This window comes from Heterocephalus glaber, unplaced genomic scaffold (genome assembly GCF_053883595.1).
Source record: "Heterocephalus glaber isolate CG9 unplaced genomic scaffold, H.glaber_assembly_v1.0 deba00000936, whole genome shotgun sequence".
Lineage (NCBI taxonomy): Eukaryota > Metazoa > Chordata > Mammalia > Rodentia > Bathyergidae > Heterocephalus > Heterocephalus glaber.
Window position 1 is genome coordinate 2,688,219 of NW_028258172.1, and position 19,155 is coordinate 2,707,373.

Here is a 19,155-nt window from a genome sequence, read left to right on the forward strand (position 1 = left end):
TCCTTGCTTCTGTAGCTGATCACTGGATTGTAGCTGGTATTTAAAACTACCTTCTTCTACTATGCATTCTGTATTCCCTTGGCCTTCAGTAAGCACCTCAGCAGATCTTTATTCTTTCCCTTGTGGAGTTACCCATACTTTCATTCCTGAAGGCTCTGGATCATTTGTTATTCTGCCTGGATTTGGTGTTTGTAGTTTCCCATTGACTTTAATAACAGGGTGTGGTAATACTAAGAGATGCCCTAATGTATCTCCTGCACTCCAAGTATATTCTTCCTTTCCTCTATTGTGGACTAGTAGTCCAATTTCCACTTGATAGTCTGGATCAATCACCCCTAATCACACTGTGACACCCTTTTTAGCTTGCTTTCTGAGTCATGAGGAGACCAAAATGCAGAGGGGGAAGTTTTAGCTTCCATATCAATGGTGTTGATAAACAGAGTAAAGTTAGGTAGAAATATTGTAGGCAGTCAGACAGGGGTAGGCCCTTGAGAGTCAGTTCAGAAGATGTGAAAGTGCAAAAACTGGCTGGAGGCACATCTATTGAATGTCAGGCCTCAAGATAAAGATGAAATACCTACATACATCTGAGGGATAAACAAAAGCTTGAGTACCATCCTTTTGAGATACATATATAACCATTATCTCATTAAAGGTGGGCCATGTTTTCCCACCCACTAAGACTAAGACTAAAAGACTACTAAGACAAAGGCAAGACTAAAATTATGTTAATGATGTCATTAGGTTAATGATGTTAATTAGGTTAATGATGTCATCTATGTATACTTGCCACATGACTTGATTCCCCATTGGATCAATATTACCTAAGTAACTATACTTCTAATCCTATTGGTTGATCATAATTTTGTGCCACCTTGTACCTACTCCTTGATTTTGATCTATAAAACTTCTCCTGTAAGGGCATCTGTGGAAATCCACTTTCTGGGTCCCCTCCTGTCTCTCTCAGGAGCTGTTTGTCCCTCAATAAAATTTCCTACTCTTAACCTCTGTCGTTCCTCAGAATTCATTCTTAGATTTTGAGGAACATGAACTCAGCACATCGGACATCTAGTAGGTTTGGAAGTTATAACTATTCCCCTTATATCAGTATCAATGTTGTGCATCCTGGTACAAGCCTTCCCTCTTCTGTAACTAAGACTTGTAAGCCAGTAGAACATAAGGTCGTGGGAAAAGGAAGAAAAATTTTGCTAGTGCATCACTGGGGATAATGGTGAGTGCTATCATTCCCACTTCCACTGCTTGATTCCTGGACCCATGAATCTTGGCTATGGGAGACACAGTACCACATAGTGGATGCTGATTCAAAGCATATATGGCCTTTTGAAGAACTTTGGCCCAGCCCTGCAGGTTATTGCAGCCTACCTACCTGGCAGTGTAACTGTGTCATCCAGCCAATTCTGGATGGTAAGGAACAAGGTAAGACCAATGAATTCCATGAGCATGAGCCCTTTACCTCACTTCTTTGGCCATAAAATGTATTGCTTGGTCAGAGTTAATGCTACATGGAATTCCATGATGCCATATAAGACATTCTGTGAGTCTATGGATCATAGTTTTGGTAGAAGCATTACATGCAGGGAAGCCAAATCCATGTCCAGAATACATGTCTATGCCAGTGAGGAAAAAGACTAGTCCTTTCCATGATGGAAGTGGTCCATTACAATCAATCTGCCACTCAGTCATAAGTTGATCACCCAAGGCAATGGTGCCATCTCAGGGACTCAGTGTTGGTCTCTGCTGCTGGCATAGCTTGGCATTCAGCAGTGGCTGTAGCCAGATCAGCCTTGGTAAGTGGGAGTTTGTGTTGCTGAGCCCATGCATAACCTTCATCTCTGTCACCATAGCCACTCTGTTCATGGGCCCATTGGGCAATGACAGGGATGGCTGAAGAAGGAGGTTGGCCACTGTCCACAGAATGGGTCATCTTATGCACTTGATTGTTAAAATCCTCTTCCCCTGAGCTTATCTTTTGGTGGTTTTTACATCCTTTGCCCATGTGAAGAGGTCTAACCACATTCCTCTTCCCCAAATATCTTTGTCATCAATTTTCTAGTTATATTCCTTCCAAGTTTCTGACCATCTGGCCAGACCTTTGGCTACAGCACATGAATCAGTATACAGTTTCACATCTGGCCATTTCTCCTTCCAGACAAAATGTACTACCAAGTGTACTGCCCAAAGTTCTGCCCACTGTGATGGTTTCCCTTCACTGTCTTTCAGGGATGCTGGAAAGGGGCTATAATGCTGCTGCTATCCACTTGCAGGTAGTACCTGGATAATGTGCAGTCATCCATAAACAGGCCCTAACTTTTTATTCCTCTGACAGCTGATCATATGGTACATACACCCCATGAGGCCATAGGTGCATGCTGGGAAACAAATATAGCAACCATAGCAATCATAGGCATCTGGGCAATTTCCTCATGTAATTTACTTGTACCCTGTGGACCTGCTCTGTCTCAATCATGTATATAACATTTCCGTTTAATGACAGACTATTGCTGTGCATGTCCAACCTTATGACTCAGTGGATCAGATAACACCCAGGTCATGATAGACAACTCAGGTTGCTTGGTGACCTGGTGTCCCATGGTCAAGTATTCAGTTTCCATTAAGGCCCCATAGCAGGTCAAGTGCTGTTTTTCAAAGGGAGAGTAGTTGTCTGCAGATGATTGTAGAACCTTGCTCCAAAATTCTAAAGGCCTCTGTTGTGATTCACCTATTGGGGCCTGCCAGAGATTCCAAACAGCATTTCTACCTGCCACTGACACTTCAAGTACCATTGGATCTGCTGGATCATATGGCCCCAATGGCAGAGCAGCCTGCACAGCAGCCTAGACATGTTGCAGAGCCTTTTCTTGTTCTGGAACCCACTCAAGTTGAACAGCTTTCTGAGTCACTCAGAAAATGAACTTGAGTAAGACACCTATGTGAGGAAACCAAATAGGCCCACTAGGCATTGTGCCTCTTTTTTGGTTGTAGGGGGAACCATATGCAAAACTTATCTTTTACATTGGAAGGAATATGAATTTTTGTTGCATTTATTTCCTATCTTCTGGCTCTCAAATGCTTTAATAACAAATCCAGAGTGTTGCTACCTCTTTTTCACTTGGCCCAATCAGCATAACAACATCAATGTAATAATGTACCAATGTGATACCTTGTGAAAGAGAAAGGTGATCAAAATCCTAACAAAGTTGTAACACAAGGCTGGAGAGTTAATATAATCCTGAGGTAGAACAGTGAAGGTGTATTGCTGGCCTTGCCATTGAAAGCAAATTGTTTCTGATGGTCCTTATGAGTAGGTATGGAGAAGAATGCATTTGCCAAATCAATAGCTCCATACAAGTACCAGGAGATGTGTTACTGCAGCTTCAATTGGAATCACCACTTGATTCAGTTTACAATAATCTACTGTGATTCTCCAAAATTCATTTTTCTTCTGCATAAGCCAAATGGTAGCATTAAATAGAGATGTGGTGGGGACCATCACACCTAGATTCTTGAAGTCCTTGATGGTGGCACTAATCTCTGAAATCCCTCCAGGAATACGACACTGCCTTTGGTTTACTATTTTACCAGGCAAAGGCAATGCTAATGGCTTCCATTTGGACTTATAATCTATAATAGCACTCATACTATAGGTTAGAGAACCAATGTGAGGATTCTGCCAAATACTAAGTATATGTATCCAAATTATGCATTCTGAAACAGGGGAAATGACTCAGGATGGATTCGAGGACCTACTGGACCCACTGTGAGTCAGATTTTTGCTAAAACCACATTTATCACCTGACCTCCATAAGCTCCTACGTTTACTCGAGGGCCACAATGACATTTGGGATCCCCCGGAATCAGTGTTAGTTCAGAACCAGTGTCTAGTAGTTCCCCAAGTGTTTGATCATTTCACTTCCCCTCAAAAGGCCCCAAAATGCTTTAGTTCCCTCTGGGGAAGAATGCGAGAAAGATTGACTGTATAAATTTTTGGTGCATCAGGATCCTTCTCTAAGGGAACCTGGCCTCCCCTACATTCAAAGAGTTTTGGATGTGTAAACTCCTTCAAATCCTGAAACTGGTTGAGGGGCTGTGATTACCTGTTATGATTTGAAGTAGGTTTCCACTCATTTGCCCTTAAATTTTTTTGATTATATAAATCTAGTAAAAATTTTGTAGGTTTCCCATCTATTTCACTTTTGGGAACATTGTGGGTGATCAGCCAATGCCATAGGTTTACACATATCAGCTTGATCCAGGTATGTATTTTTGCTACCATTATCCCACACACATGAAATCCATTCCCACACTTGCTCATCAGGCCTCTACTTATATAAGGTAGAAAATTCAAGAAGTTTTTTGGGAGAATAGAGAACCTCCTCATAGGTCACACTATGTACCTCACCCTTAAGAGCCTTCTGTGATTTGAGCCCAGTTATGGCCTGGAGGCAAAAGTGGGTTGTGAGGCTGGGTCCTGAGGAGTGTCAGCATTATCTTGCTTGGTCAACACAGGATTAGTTTCCTCAAGTATCTTAGAAGAGGCCAACACCACAGAGGGTGGGATGGGGATGCCTCTGCCATTGTAGTGTGGAAGTCTCTTCCTCTGGCAAAATAATCTCATTAGAATCTAAAACTCAACATCCTTAGCTTCATCTGAATCCTCCCAAATGTCTCCATCCCAGTTTATGAATTCCATTCTTTTCCAATCAGTGCCCTCACTTTTGCTTCAGATATCCTTTTGAAGATGAAGCTGAGCATTAAGCTAAAGGTGTAGTTCACCCAATCAAATTATGAGGGCCTGTGTTTGGCTTTCTGCAATTTCAGCCCTGTGGCTAAAAGAGATTTTCCTTCAGGACACATAGAAGCTTTCACAATTCTTATGTGTGCCTGAAACTGGGAATTTGAATCTTTGAGCTTCATATTTTCCTGTACTAGTTTGTCCAGAGATGTTCCAAAACCAGCGAGCCAGCATTATATTTCCTACTCTTCTAAATGTATTCAAAACTTTCAAGTATGGAGTCCTCTAAATTCCTTACATCTCACAACTGGTGAATTAGGATAATCAAGTGGATCTACATTGCATATTACTTTAAACAGTTCACACCAAGTATAATCAGTATTCCCCACAGGATTAGAAAAAGAGATCATGGCATTTTTAGGTCTCATCAAATTATGGAGCCAACTCCAGGAACCCTAAAGCTATTAAAGAATTCCATCTTTACAATTCTATTTCTCTCGAGCCATTCCAAGTACTAAAATATGTATCAGTTAGTATTTACTAGAGATACAAATACAATACAAGGTATATAAATGTATATGAATTTACAAGATTGGCTTACAATGGCTACCCACAGCATCAGATGAGAAAAAGTCCAGAGGGTCTGTCTTCACACTGGAGACTGAAGGATTTAGTTGAAGGTCTGGAGCTCACTGCAGTGTTCCCCATGATTCTGTATCAGAAGGCCAATGGGTGTGCACTGGAAGGCAGGAGATGATGTCCAAGGTGAAAACTGGAGCTCCTCCAAAGGAACAGAAGCATATCTGTCCTTCCTCACTTCCCCTTTATACCACCCAGATGAGGAGCCACCCTGGGGTGGGTCCTCCATACCCTAGGGTGTGGAATTGCTGAGCCAATTTAGTTAAGTTTCTATTAACCAATGTCTGAAGTTGACACAATCAACCATCACATAAGGGTTTCTATTATAAAATCCAGATCTTTGGACCACTTTACTTTATTTTTGTGTATGGTGAGGAATATGGGTCTAGATTCAACCTTCTGCATGTTATACAATAATTATCCCAAGACCATTTGTTGAAGAGGTTATTTTTCCTTCAGTGTATGTTTTTCCCCTTTGTTAAAGATCAATTGGTTGAATGTTTCTGGGTTTGTTTATACATCTTCTATTCTATGTCAGTGGTACATGTCTAATTTTATGCCAGGATCATGTAGTTTTTATCATTGTATCTTTGTAATATAACTTGAAATCTGGTATTACAATGACTCTTTCTTTGAAGATGTTACCCAGAATTACTTTTGCTATTCTGGGACTCTTCTGGATTCATTCAAATTTTAGGGCTATTTTTTCTGTTCTGTAATAAATGCTGCTGGTATATTGGTCAGGGTTGCATTAAATATATGAACCAGTTTAGGAAGTATGGCCATTTTGACAATATTAATTATTTTCATTTTGTAATGTACTCTTCAAGCTCTTTTTATTTTCAGAATGCTAGTTTCCATTGTAAATGTCTTTCATTTCCTTGATTAAGTTAGTTACTAAGTATGTTATTTTTCTTGAAGCTATTTTTAATGGTACTGTTTTCATAATTTCTTTCTCAATGATTTCTTTGCTGGTATACAGGAATGTTATTGATATTTGTGAGCTGATATAGTATTCTGCTACCTTACTGAATTTATTAGTTCTAGGATTCTATACCTGGATTATTGGGATTTTTTTATGTACAGGATCATGTAGTTTGACTTCTTCCTTTCTGATATGCATCCCTGTTATTTCTTTCTCTAGCTTGATTTGTATGGCTAAAGTTTCAAGTAGTATATTGCGCAGAAAAGCTTCTGCTTTCCCCCATTATAATATAATAGTGGCAGTAAATTTGTCATGAATAGCTTTTATCAGATTGAGATAAGTGTCCTCCATACCCTTCTTCAGGGTTTTTATCATATCTGAATTTTGGATATTGTCAAATGCTTATTACTCTATTAAGATGATCATTTTTGTTGTTCTTGCTTCTCTTTATGTGTTACATTTATTGATTTTTGTATGTTGAACCATCCTTGCATCACAAAATAAAGCTTACTTGGTCATGATATATGATATTTTTACTGATTTGTTGCTGTTTGTTTGATTATGCTTTCTTTTATTATCTGTGCATTTATTTTATTGTCCAAAACAGCTTTACCCAGATCAGTGCCATAGAAGATTTCCCCAATGTGTTCTGTTGGTAGTATTCTAGTTTATGATTGTTGCTTTTCTAGTAACTTGAGGTACATCATTAGGTTATTTATTTGAACTTGTTCTCTTTTTTGTTGTTAAACATGAGCATTGATTGCATTAAGCTTCCATCTCAGGACTGCTTTCATTATGTTTCATAGGCTCTGGTGTGTTGCAATCACATTATCATTTGACTCCAGGAATTGTTAACATTCTGATTTTGCCTGTGACCTATTGTGTGTTCAGGAGTGTGTTGTTAACTTTCAAATTATATAAATTTTCTGTCGTTTCTTCTGTGATTGATTTCAAGTTTCAGTGTAAAATAGCCTGACAGTAAACATGCAGAGATTTCAATTCTTTTATATTTATTTAAGAAACTTTGTAGACTAGAATATGGTGTCATTTTGGAGAAAGTTTCATGTGCTGATGAGAAGAATGTTTATTCTATTCTACTGGGTTATAATAGTCTGTAGCTGTCTATTAAGTACATTTGTTCAAAGGTGTTCATATCTTCTATTTCTTTATGGATTTTTTGTTTACTTGATCTATCTTATTGTGAGGTGAGTTGTGAGATGACCAACTATGATTTTATTGGTATATATTTGATCTTTTTAGTTCAAAATTATTTTTATGAAGATTTGTTGCAAACATATTTAGAAATATTATCTCTTTCTGTGGGATTGTTCCCTTAACTAGTATGTAGTGACCTTGTTTTTCTCTTCTAATCAGTTTTAGCTGAAAGTTTACTTTGTCTATGAGTAAAATTGCTACCACTGCTTGTTTCGTGGTTCTTGGTGCATAAAATATTTTTCAATCCTTTGATTTTTAGTCTATGACTATCTTTTTGAATTAAATGAGTTTCTTGAATCCAACATAAAGCTGTATTCTGCTTTTTAAAAATCTATTCCAGCAATCTGTGTCTTTTAATTGGGGAGTTGAGGGCATTAATATTAACAGTTATAGTGAAAGTTGTTGATTTCTTCTAACACTAAATTCTTTTTCTGTTGATGACTGCTTTGGTATTTTTGTTGTTTGTCTGTTTACTTGCCTTGTTGAATGTATTCATTCCATCTGGATTTTTGGCTCTCTTGGGTTTGTGTTCTCTGCCCAGTATATTCTTGAGTATTTTGTGGAGCACTGGCTGGGTGTTCATATCTTTTAAGTTGTTCTTTTTCATAGAAAGTCCTTATTTCTCCATCTCTTTTGAAAGAAACATTTGCCAGATATGTTAATTGGGTTTGAAACTTGTTTGCCATAGGGTTTGAAATATTTCACTCTACGATCTCCTGACCCTGAAATTTGTGTCAGAAGTCTGCTGTAAACTGAACAGGTTTACTTTTATAAATGACATTTTGCTCTTCTCTAATGGATTTTAAGATTCTATTTTTTGTTGAACATCTGGAATTTTAGTTATACTGTTTCATGGAAAGCTTCTTTTATCATTTTAGCTGGTTGGTGTTCTGCATGTCTTGCTAGTTGTATGCTGAACTCTTTCCTCAAACTTGGCAAGTTTTCTATTATGATATCTGTATAAAATTTTTTATTTACTTGTGTGCTGTATTGCAGTTTCTCTCTAACTCCAATTAGTCTTAAGTTGGTCTTCTTAGAGTCCTCTATTAGATATTGAATGAATTTTTCTTGTTCTCTTATTATCCTCAAGGTGTCTCTGGGTAATTCACAATTATTTACCATTTTGTGCTTGATAATAAAAGATGTTTTCACATTAGTCATTTCTGCTATTTATGAATACTATGTAATATTTTAAATTCAGTATTTCTGTCTGATCCCTTTTCCTGAAGCCTATATCTTTGGTAAATTGGTCATTCAAGTTTTGAGCAATTTTAATGTAGTATTTTAATTTTCTATTTGTTTCTCCCATATCCACATTGGTTATTTTGTATGATATTTCCATGAAATGTTGGGTCACATTCTCTTTGAACATGCTTTTAACATGCTTTAATCAATTCATAAAGCTCTACTATCTGGTGTTTGCTTTTCTCTCCATTGGTGCCCCCTAGATTTCATTGGGAGAATTGGGAGGATTTAGGAGCCTTTTGTCTCTATCTATCTTTCATCTATGTGCAGAGATTATAATTAATATGAATATATTTTAGTTAGAGTCTTCCTTCCAGCAATATGTTCATTACTTTATTTGTCCAAAAATATTGTTCAACCCTTCTGCTATTTCATGTAAATACTTTGGACCCTGTAAGTTTGTTATGAGGATAAAATTACTGTTGATTTATCTGCATCAATATATTTGACTATACATCACTTATGTGAACTTCACTTTGCATTTACACTTTCACCTTTTAACAATAAAACTTTACAATCTATACAATTTTGCTATTAGCTGTTAGTGGAACAAGAAAGGAAGGCAACAGATGGAGGAATTTGTATAAGTGAGGAGGAGAGGTAGATAGGAGAAATAAAAATAGGGTAAAATTAAATCAAGGTCAGATTCTGTAGGAAATGATTTACATTTGAAGCAATGCCTTAATACTAAGGGTATTGACAAGTTATTTGTGAAGGTGGAGAGAGGATATAGGAAGAAGCAGGTGTAACTTGAGATAAAGAAAAGCAGAGAGGCTGTCAAAAAATGTTGATTTATTTGTCCAACTAAGGTTAAGAGGCAAGGGAAGGCAATGGACTAAATAAGATCTAGAAGAGAAAAAGGAAAAGAATAGGTAGGAAAAAAGATTAAACTGAGAGAGGACAGGAATGTCTGAGGGAGAGTATAATATAGGGAAAACCAATCTTGAAAGGAAGGAATAGAAGGAGCAACAAGTAATAAATAGAAATAGTAATGCTAGAGTTGAAGAAAAGGAATAGGGAGATAAGAAGAGAGAGGGGAAAAAATAAACAACTAAATGAGTACAAAAAGTTTCCAATATAATAAATACAATTCAGCATAGACCCAGATTAAGCAGTCCAACATGAGAAAATAAAGACAATTCCCAGAGGTAGGGGCTTCTGAGCCACCATCCCACTGCTCCTGGTCCAGAGGAAGGGGCTTCCCGGCCACCATCCCTCCCACTGCTCACAACCCAGAGGAAAGGGCTTTTGGGCCACAATCCCTACTGCTCCTCCTGGCCCCTGTCCCACCTCTCCCAGCTCAGAGGAGGAAATCCGTGCAGGTGCTAAAAGCCACCCCCCAGTTGAAATGAGAAAACATGTAAATAAGTCTGAAAACCAGACTTCCAGATCACCTACAGCAACCCCAAAGGGAAATGAGATGGAACACTCTGATACTCAACCACCTGGACCCACTGAACTGGCAACAAAAGGGGATCTGGAAAAAATGAAATCAGAAATAATTTCTCAGATAACAGGAGAAATTGTGCTCCTAGTGCAAGACATGATTAATAAAGCTAGAGAGAAGCTGAGGAATATGATGGAATCCCAACATAAGAAACAAATGGAATCCATAAAACAGAAGCAAATAGATTTCCAGGACATGAAAAACTCCATTGAAAGTCTACACAGCAGGATGAACCAATGTGGGGACAGAATTTCAGATATAGAAGACAAGATTGCAATTAGTGACCAGGAAAAGAAAAATTGCTTCAAAATTATAAGGGAACATGAGAAATCAATCCAGCAGCTGCTAGGTGATGCAAAAAAGAATACCATAAGACTGACTGGAGTCAATGAAGAAACAGGAGAGAGTGCAGATGACATAAAAAAATCTCTTCACAAAAATAATGGCAGAAAACTTCCAAGCAGGGGAAAAGAACTTGACATACAGATAAGTGAGGCATATAGGACTCCAAATATCCTTGATCAAAAAAACCTACACATAGGCATATAATTGTTAAGATTCCAGAAACGCAACCGAAGAACAAAGTTCTACAAGCAGTTAAAGAAACAAATCACACACAGAGGAAAGCCCATCAGAATCACAGCAGACTTCTGAACACAAACCATCAAGGCAAGAAGAGCTTGGAGGGACATATTCCGAGCCCTAAAAGCAAACAGCCTCCAACCCAGATTGATGTACCCTGCAAAACTACCTTTCAAAATGGATGCAGAAATAAGATACTTTCATGACAAAGAGCACCTTAGGAACGTTGTGAATACCAAACCAGCACTCCAAGGAATTTGACACAATATCCTAGGAACAGACATTGAGGATCACAACCCCAGGAAGCAAAGCAGAATTAATCCATCTGGCACAACAAGAAATTAAATGTAAAGGGGGAGAACCCAACAAAAACAAAAAGTCATGGCAATGATAAGTCAATACGTTTCAGTTATAACCATCAATGTTAATGGTCTCAATTCACCAATCAAAAGAAATAGACTGGCAGAAAGGGTCAAGAAGCAAAATCCAACAATATGCTGGATACAAGAAACACAATTCAAAAGGAAATTCATAGACTAAAAGTTAAAGGGTGGAAAAAACTACTCCAATGACAGGAACCCCCCAAAAAGCAGGAGTAGCTATCCTCTTTGCAGATCAAGTAGAGTTCAAACCAAAACAATTAAGAGAGACAAAGATGGTCACTACATCCTTGTGAAGGGAACTATCCAAGGGGAAGATATGACAATCCTAAATATGTATGCACCAAATACGAATGTCCCCAACTATTCAAAACAAATATTAATGGACATGAAAAACCAAATAAGCAGTAAAACAATTGTAGTGGAGGATTTCAGTACCGCACTATCACAAATAGGCAATCTAGACCAACAATTAAAAATGAAATTCTGAAACTCAACCAAGCTATTGAACAAATGGCTTAATAGATGTTTACAGAGTGTTGCACTCCACAAAATCAGAGTATACATTCTTTTCAGCTGCACACAGGTCATTCTTCAGAATAGACCACATGCTAGCTCATAGGACATGTATAAGTAAATGTAAAAGAACTGAAGTTACTCCCTGTATATTATCAGACCATAGTGCAGTAAAATTGGAGATCAACAACCTAAGGAACCACAAACCCCCCACAAATACTTGGAAACTGAATAACACCCTCCTGAATAAGCAATGGGTCACAGAGGAAATTAAAGAAGAAATTAAACAGTTTCTACAAGTAAATGATAATGCCAGTACAATATACAGGAATCTGTGAGAAACAATGAAAGCAGTTCTACATGGGAAATTCATAGCAGTGAACAACCATGTTAGGAATACAGAGAGAACTCAAATAAAGTAATCCAGAACATCAAGCGCCTAGAAAAAGAAGAGCATAACAAATCCAAAGCTTGTACAAGGGAGGAAATTATAAAGATCAGAGCGGAAGTCAATGCAGTGGAGACTGAGAGAATGATACAAAAAAAAAATCAATGAATTAGTTGGTTTTTCAAAAGAATAAATAAAATTGATTAACCTTTAGCCAACCTTATCAAAAAAAGGAAAGAAAAGGCACAAATCCATGCAATTAAGGATGAAAAAGGGGAAGTTGCAACAGATCCAAGAGAAATCCAGAGGATCATCAATACCTATATGAGAACTTGTACTCTAATAAAATGGAAAACACAGAAGAAATGGACAGATTCCTAGACACGTATGAATTGCCAAAGTTAAATGAAGAAGATATAGAAATTCTAAACATCCCAATTACAATGAGTGAAATTGAAAATGTAATAAAAAATTTACCAACAAAGAAAAGCCCATCTAGTGATGGCTTCATGGCTGAATTCTACAAAATATTTAAATAAGAATTATTGCCATTACTCTTTAAACACATCAAGGAAATTGAAAGGGAAGCAAGACTTCCAAATTCTTTATTGGAAGCAAGTGTTACTTTGATTCCAAAACCAGAAAAAATACCCAACCCAAAAAGAGAACCATAAGCCCATCTGCCTAATGAACATAGATGCAAAAATCCTCAAGAAGATACTGGCAAACAGAATACAGAGGCTCATTAAGAAAGTCATACACCCTGATTAAGTAGGATTTATCACAAGGAAGCAAGGATGGTTCAACATTTGTAAATCAATAAATGTAATACACTATATTAACAGAGTCAAGGACAAAAAGCATATGATTATCTCAATAGACAAAGAAAAGACATTCAACAAAATCCAACACCCATTCATGATAAAACCCTACAGAAAATTGGAATAGAACATCTTTACCTCAACATGATTAAGGCTATGAAGAACCAACAGCCAACATCATAGTAAATGGTCAAAAACTGCAAACTTTAATGCTTAAATCAGGAACAAGACGAGGATGACCACTATCACCACTCCTGTTCAATATTGTTCTGGAAACAGCCACACCAATTAGAAAAGAGAAAGAGATAAAAGGAATGAAGTTCAGAAAGGAAGAAGCTAAACTGTCATTATTTGCTGATGATATGATACTTTACGTAGAAGACCCAAAAAATTCCGGCAAAAGACATCTAGACTTAATTGACAGATTCAGTAGAGTAGCTGGATACAAGGTCAACATCCTCCCAAAAAGCCTTCTTGTACACAAATAGACTCTCTGAGAGAGAAATTAGGGAAACAAATCCTTTCACAATAGCATCCAAAAAAATGAAGTATCTAGGAATCAATCTAGGAAAGGAAGAAAAGACCTCTACACTGAAAACTACAGCACTCTGAAAAAAAGTGATAAAAGAAGATATAAGAAAATGGAAAGACATCCCTTGATCCTGCGTAGGAAGAACCAATATGGTGAAAATGGCCATACTTCCAAATCTACTTTATAGATTTAATGCAATGCCAATTGAAACTCCAACAATATACTTCACAGAACTAGAGAAATCAACCCCAAAATTCATTTGGAACCAGAATACCAAAATGAATTCTAGACAACAGAGACATGGCTGGGTGTATCACAATCCCCAATTTGAAACTATATTACAACCCTACTGTGATAAAAACTGTGGTACTGGCAAAGAATCAGACCCAAGGAACAGTGGAATAGATTAGAAGATGCAGAAACAACTCCAGACATACTCAGCCACCTCATCTTTGACAAAAGAGTCAACCATCCTTATTGGAAGAAAGCCTATTTAATAAATGATGTTGAAAAAACTGGATTTCAACCTGCCAAAGATTATAACTAGACCCATACCTCAGTAGCCTGGGAACTAGCACAAAGAATCAACAACTGGAGCTCATCTTATTAAAAAGCTTTTTCACAGCAAGAGAAACCACCAACAGAGCTAAGAGACAACTTTCAATGTGGGAAAAAAATTTTAGCAGCTGTACGTCAGACAAAGGACTACTATCTGGAATATATAAAGGACTGAAAAAAATCAGACACCGCCCCCCAAATTCAAAGACTGAATTCAAAGTGGGCACCTGAAATGAACAGACATTTCTGAGAACAAGAAGTAAAAGCAGCAAATACATGTCCGAAAAAGTTGTTCAACATCACTGGCCGTTCTAGGGATGCAGATGAAAACAACACAGAGATTCCACCTCACCCCAGAAAGAATGGCTGCTATCAAGAAATCAACCACTAACAAATGCTGGCAGGGGTGTGAGGAGAAAGGAAACCTTCTCCATTGCTGGTGGGAGTGCAGGTTGGTGTAACCACTGTGGAAATCAGTATGGGAATACCTTAAAGAACTAGGACTAGGGGTCCCATTTGACCCAGCTATTCCTCTGGTGGGTATCTTCCCTAAAGAATTAAAAGAATCATACCACAGTGACATATGTGCACCCATGTTTATAGTGGTACAGTTTGTAATAGCTAAAGCTTGGAAACAGCCTAAGTCCCCATCTACTAGAAACAATAAAGAAGATGTGATTTTTTAATAAAATGGAGTACTACTCAGCCATAAAGAATGAGGAACTAGTCATTTATAGCTAGATGGATGGATATTGAGGCCATAGTCAAGTGAAATAAATAGTACACACATGTGTAAATACTGAATAGTTTCTCTATTATGAGAAACTGAAAGTGTAAATAAGGGTTAAAATGATTAAAATGAATAATTGATAATTTGAAATAGGAAGAAAAGTCCAAAGGATTACGTGTGATGGGAGGGGAAGGGGAAAGGAAAGAAGAGAAAGGAAAAATCATGAGAAAAGAAAAAAAATGGAAATGAAGTCTATGTAAATATGAAAGGGTGGAGGGGGTGAAGGGCACACAGGTAATGGGAAAAAAATAAGAACCAAGCTACATCATGTACAGGTACAAGCACCCAATGACACATGTAAATGTATTGGATACCTAAAAAGTACCAATAAAGAATTTAAGAATAAAAAAGAAGACCAACTTTGAGTTTATATTATATCTGTTGCTTTTACATTCTCCATTTTGCTTACATGCTTATTATTCCTTTCCTTCTAATTCATTTGGGGTTACCTTTTTATTCTCTTGTTTCCTGTTCTAAGAGGTTAGGTTTTTGCTTTGTGATCTTTGAAATATGGGTGTTTCTAGTTATGTGGATTCTTGGGAACATGCAAATTACTAAAGTTCAAAAGCAGTGTTTTTGTAGTCATTCATCTTCATTTAAAAAAATTTCCCTGTTTTTTTCCTTAGATTACTTGGTTATTTAGGCATGAATTTTTTTATGACTGCTTCCATTTTCCTTCTTCTATAGGTATGTAATTTAATTCTCTTTGGCCAAAAAATGTACATTTCATGGTACCTTCTATAATTTTTGAGGGTTTTTAATCGTCTGTTATACTGTATTTTGGGAAATGTTCCAAGTGCTGTTGAAAAGAGGGTGAATTCTGCATATGTTGGGTGATGTGCTTGACAGATGTCAGTCTAATTGGTTTATGGAGTTGTTAGTGACTTTATCCTTGGGAATCTTATTAGTTTTTCTATTCTTTTTGCCAACTTGCATTTTGACATTTCCAATTACTTGTCTATAATTTTCTCTCTGCCCCTCAAGTTTATTAATTTGATTAGATATTATGAGATATTTTTACCGTGTTTATGAGATTATTGTTATGTCTTCCTGGTGGATTGATATTTTATTCACCACGAATTGTGCTTATTTGTTGCTGGTAACATTTTAAATGCTATTTTGTATTTCATCAATTACTATAGCTACTCAATCTTATGTTTACTGTTTTTACCATATAATTTTCCATTCTTTTATCCTGTCTTTGGTTCTAAAAGGTATATTTTGTAGATGACATAGCTAACTTACACTAATGCTTCTTTGTTGCAGTAAGCACAGATAATATGGAATTTATAATAGAGAAATTTTTGCTTTTTGTATATCCATTTGGCTAATACGTTACTAGACACTGCAGTGTTAAAGGCATTTTCACTGAACGTTATTTTTATAAGCATTTATAGCTGTCATTTTCCTGTTTATTTGCATGCAGCTAATGTCTATTTTGTTCCTTCTCCCTCCCTACTGTCATCTTCTTTGACAAAATAGTTTCTATTGTATCAAAGCATGCTTTAATTTCTTTCTTTTTCAAGAAGAGGTGTGTTGGATGTTGTATTTTCTTTCTACACTTTGCATATATCATTTTACTTTCATTGGCTTCTAATGAAAAAATTAACTCTATGATTGTGAATAACTTGTACATGGTAGTTCACTTTTTTCCTCCTGTTTCTAAGAATTCTTTCTTTTCATTCATGTCAATATGACAATGATGTGGATAGCTTTAAGTTTATTCCACATGGAATTTTCTGACCTTCTTATATATTTTATATATATATAAATATATATATTTATGTTTTACATAAAGTCTAGGTAAAATTCAGCCATTATTTGGGCAAATATTCTTTTTGCTCCTTTTCTTTTGACCTTTTCTTCTGGTTTGCTGATTATGCATATGTTGGTATTTTTGATGGTGCTCCACTGGTCAAAGAGACTTTGTTACTGTTCATTGTTTTATCTTTCTGCTCTTCAGATTAGATAATGTCACTGGTCATATCTTTCTTCTGACATCTTAAATCTATTGATGAGTTCCCTCAATGAATTTTCATTTCACTCATTTATTTTTAATTATCTTTATTAGTACATGTTTGCAATACATTATTACATTCATTGAGGGAAGTTGGTACATGTACATAACACATTTTAATTCTCTTTGCGTCTCTAACCTTCCCCCTCACTTCCTCTCCCTCCCCCTTTCCTCCATATCTTGGTCCCCTTCCTATTTGGAAGAAATCAATCTCCCTGTTTCCTATTATCCATCTTTTATTTTGCTAATTTATTTATATCTTGCTTTTCTTATGTAGGAGAAACCATGGAATATTTAAGCTTGTGTGTCTTTTTTTTTTTTAAGCTTGTGTGTCTTATTTATTTCACTTAATATTATGGTCTCAAAGTCTTTCAGTTTTTCTACCAATAACTAAAATTTTTCTTTAAGACTTCCTTTCCATTAAGAGGAACTCTGCAGCATCATTTCTCAAGGTTTCATCTTAACTCTTAACAATACTCAGGAAAAAAATTTTCAGTATGCGTCTGAAAGTAGAAAATCTGGAGGATCCAACATGGTTTAATAGAGGAGCAGTCTTGTCAAAGAGATTCAGAGAAGATCATCTAAAAGCCCAGGTAATTGGAAGAGGAGGTAGGACATATATTCATGCAAAAAATCAATTTGAAAGAAAAGACTTTTAAATAAAAAAAATATGCAGGGGAGTATGTTTAAAAGAGGTGAAAGTCCAGTAGGACTGCCAATGGGGGTCTCAGCCCACAACACAGAAACTGCCATTTCAAGAAGATCCCAAATAGCTGGAAGGATCCAATTCGCAAGGCAGAGTCAAGCCACACAGTATAGCTTTGGGAAATACAGACTTATTGTCCCCTCTCCAAACAGAGGATTTATAGTCTGGTATTATTTTTCACCAGCACACAACAGGGGTGAGTTATCACAAAGCTACTCCTTCCTTTCACCAGTTTGTTCTCAGACTCTGATCTGATAAACAAACAACTGCTGCCTGTTCTAGGAGTCTTCAATATTGGACTCTGAGCACACCTGAGTAACAACTGGGAGCCCGCAGTTTACCCAAGCAAACTAGGACATTCATCCATCACACAGAACAGTCACTAGTCTGCTTTGAATTCATACTCTGCATCAATGGCTAGCTTGAGCTTACACTGAACTCTGACTGCCCTGTTCCTATGTTAGACATGCCAGAGTCTGTAGGACATCTAGCACCAATCACTGCAAACCTGGGGATTACACGGAGTGCTCCAAGCACCCTGGGCACAGCAAAGCCTCCACCCTACATTCAGCCAGAACCCCATACACAGTACCTGCCTAATACAATAAGGCAATCCTCTGCCTGGTTAAGCAGCAAGGGATAATGGCTCCCTACACCCATGAGACATCAGCAGGGCTCTGGATCCTTGCTGGGCATGTGAAAATTTATCCAAATTAGTCCTCAGAAGATTTGTTTCTCCTCTTAGCAGACACAAGACTGAGAATCAGGTCTGAGAGCCAGTATGAGCATCCATACATTGTGAGCCTCTCACACAGACACTGAAATATACATTTTGTAACCAGCACTGATTCCCAATCAGAAGAAATCTGCAACAGGAGCTCCAGAAACAAGGCCCCACACCTTCCCTGGTGTGGTTATCCAGGTTGAACAGCTGCTACAAACAGGAGACTATGAAAAGAGGCTCCCTTGAACTAAATAACTCAGAGATTTAAGGTCAGAGATTATAAAGAAGGGCAAAGTGGAATGTGACTTGTACTATTAAAGATTATTGACCTGGGAAGAAAACATTCCTCTGAAAATACATAATAGCTTATTTTTCTCTATCCCTCTTTTTCTCCATTCTTGGTACGTTTTTGATTTTTCATTATTTTTTTGCTTTCCTGGAGGTTGGAGTTTTACTACCCATTTCTTGGCCATTCTTTTAATATTACTTTGATTTACTTGTTTGAATAGGCACTCCTTTCTCTCTCAATTTCTGTTCTCACTTTCTCCATTTGAGCTTGTTTCCTTAGTATTTTTTCTCATTTTCTTTTTCTCTGGTTTAATCTCCTTTTGGACCTTTTCTTCCTATTTTACATTATATAGTACACATTTTGGTCCTGCTTTACTCTTGAAGTTTCTCACACCAGAGAAACTATTTGGTATTTACATGTGTGCCCTACTTATTTCACTTGAGTATGACCTCAAAGTGCAACCTTTCGGCTCTAAATGCCTCTAGTATATCTTTGTTTATTGCTGAGTAATACTCCATTACATAAAAACAACACATCTTCTTTGTCCATTCGCTAGTTGATGGGCATTTAGGCTGTTCCCAAGATTTACTTATTCCAAACTGTGCTGCTATAACCATGGGTGTGCATA

The 19,155-nt window shown here is 37.1% G+C and overlaps 1 pseudogene; it reads right to left on the reverse strand.

The window, feature by feature from the left end:
• Nucleotides 1–1,099: 1,099 nt before the first annotated feature.
• Nucleotides 1,100–2,477, reverse strand: LOC147828797 (uncharacterized; annotated as a pseudogene).
• Nucleotides 2,478–19,155: the final 16,678 nt, after the last annotated feature.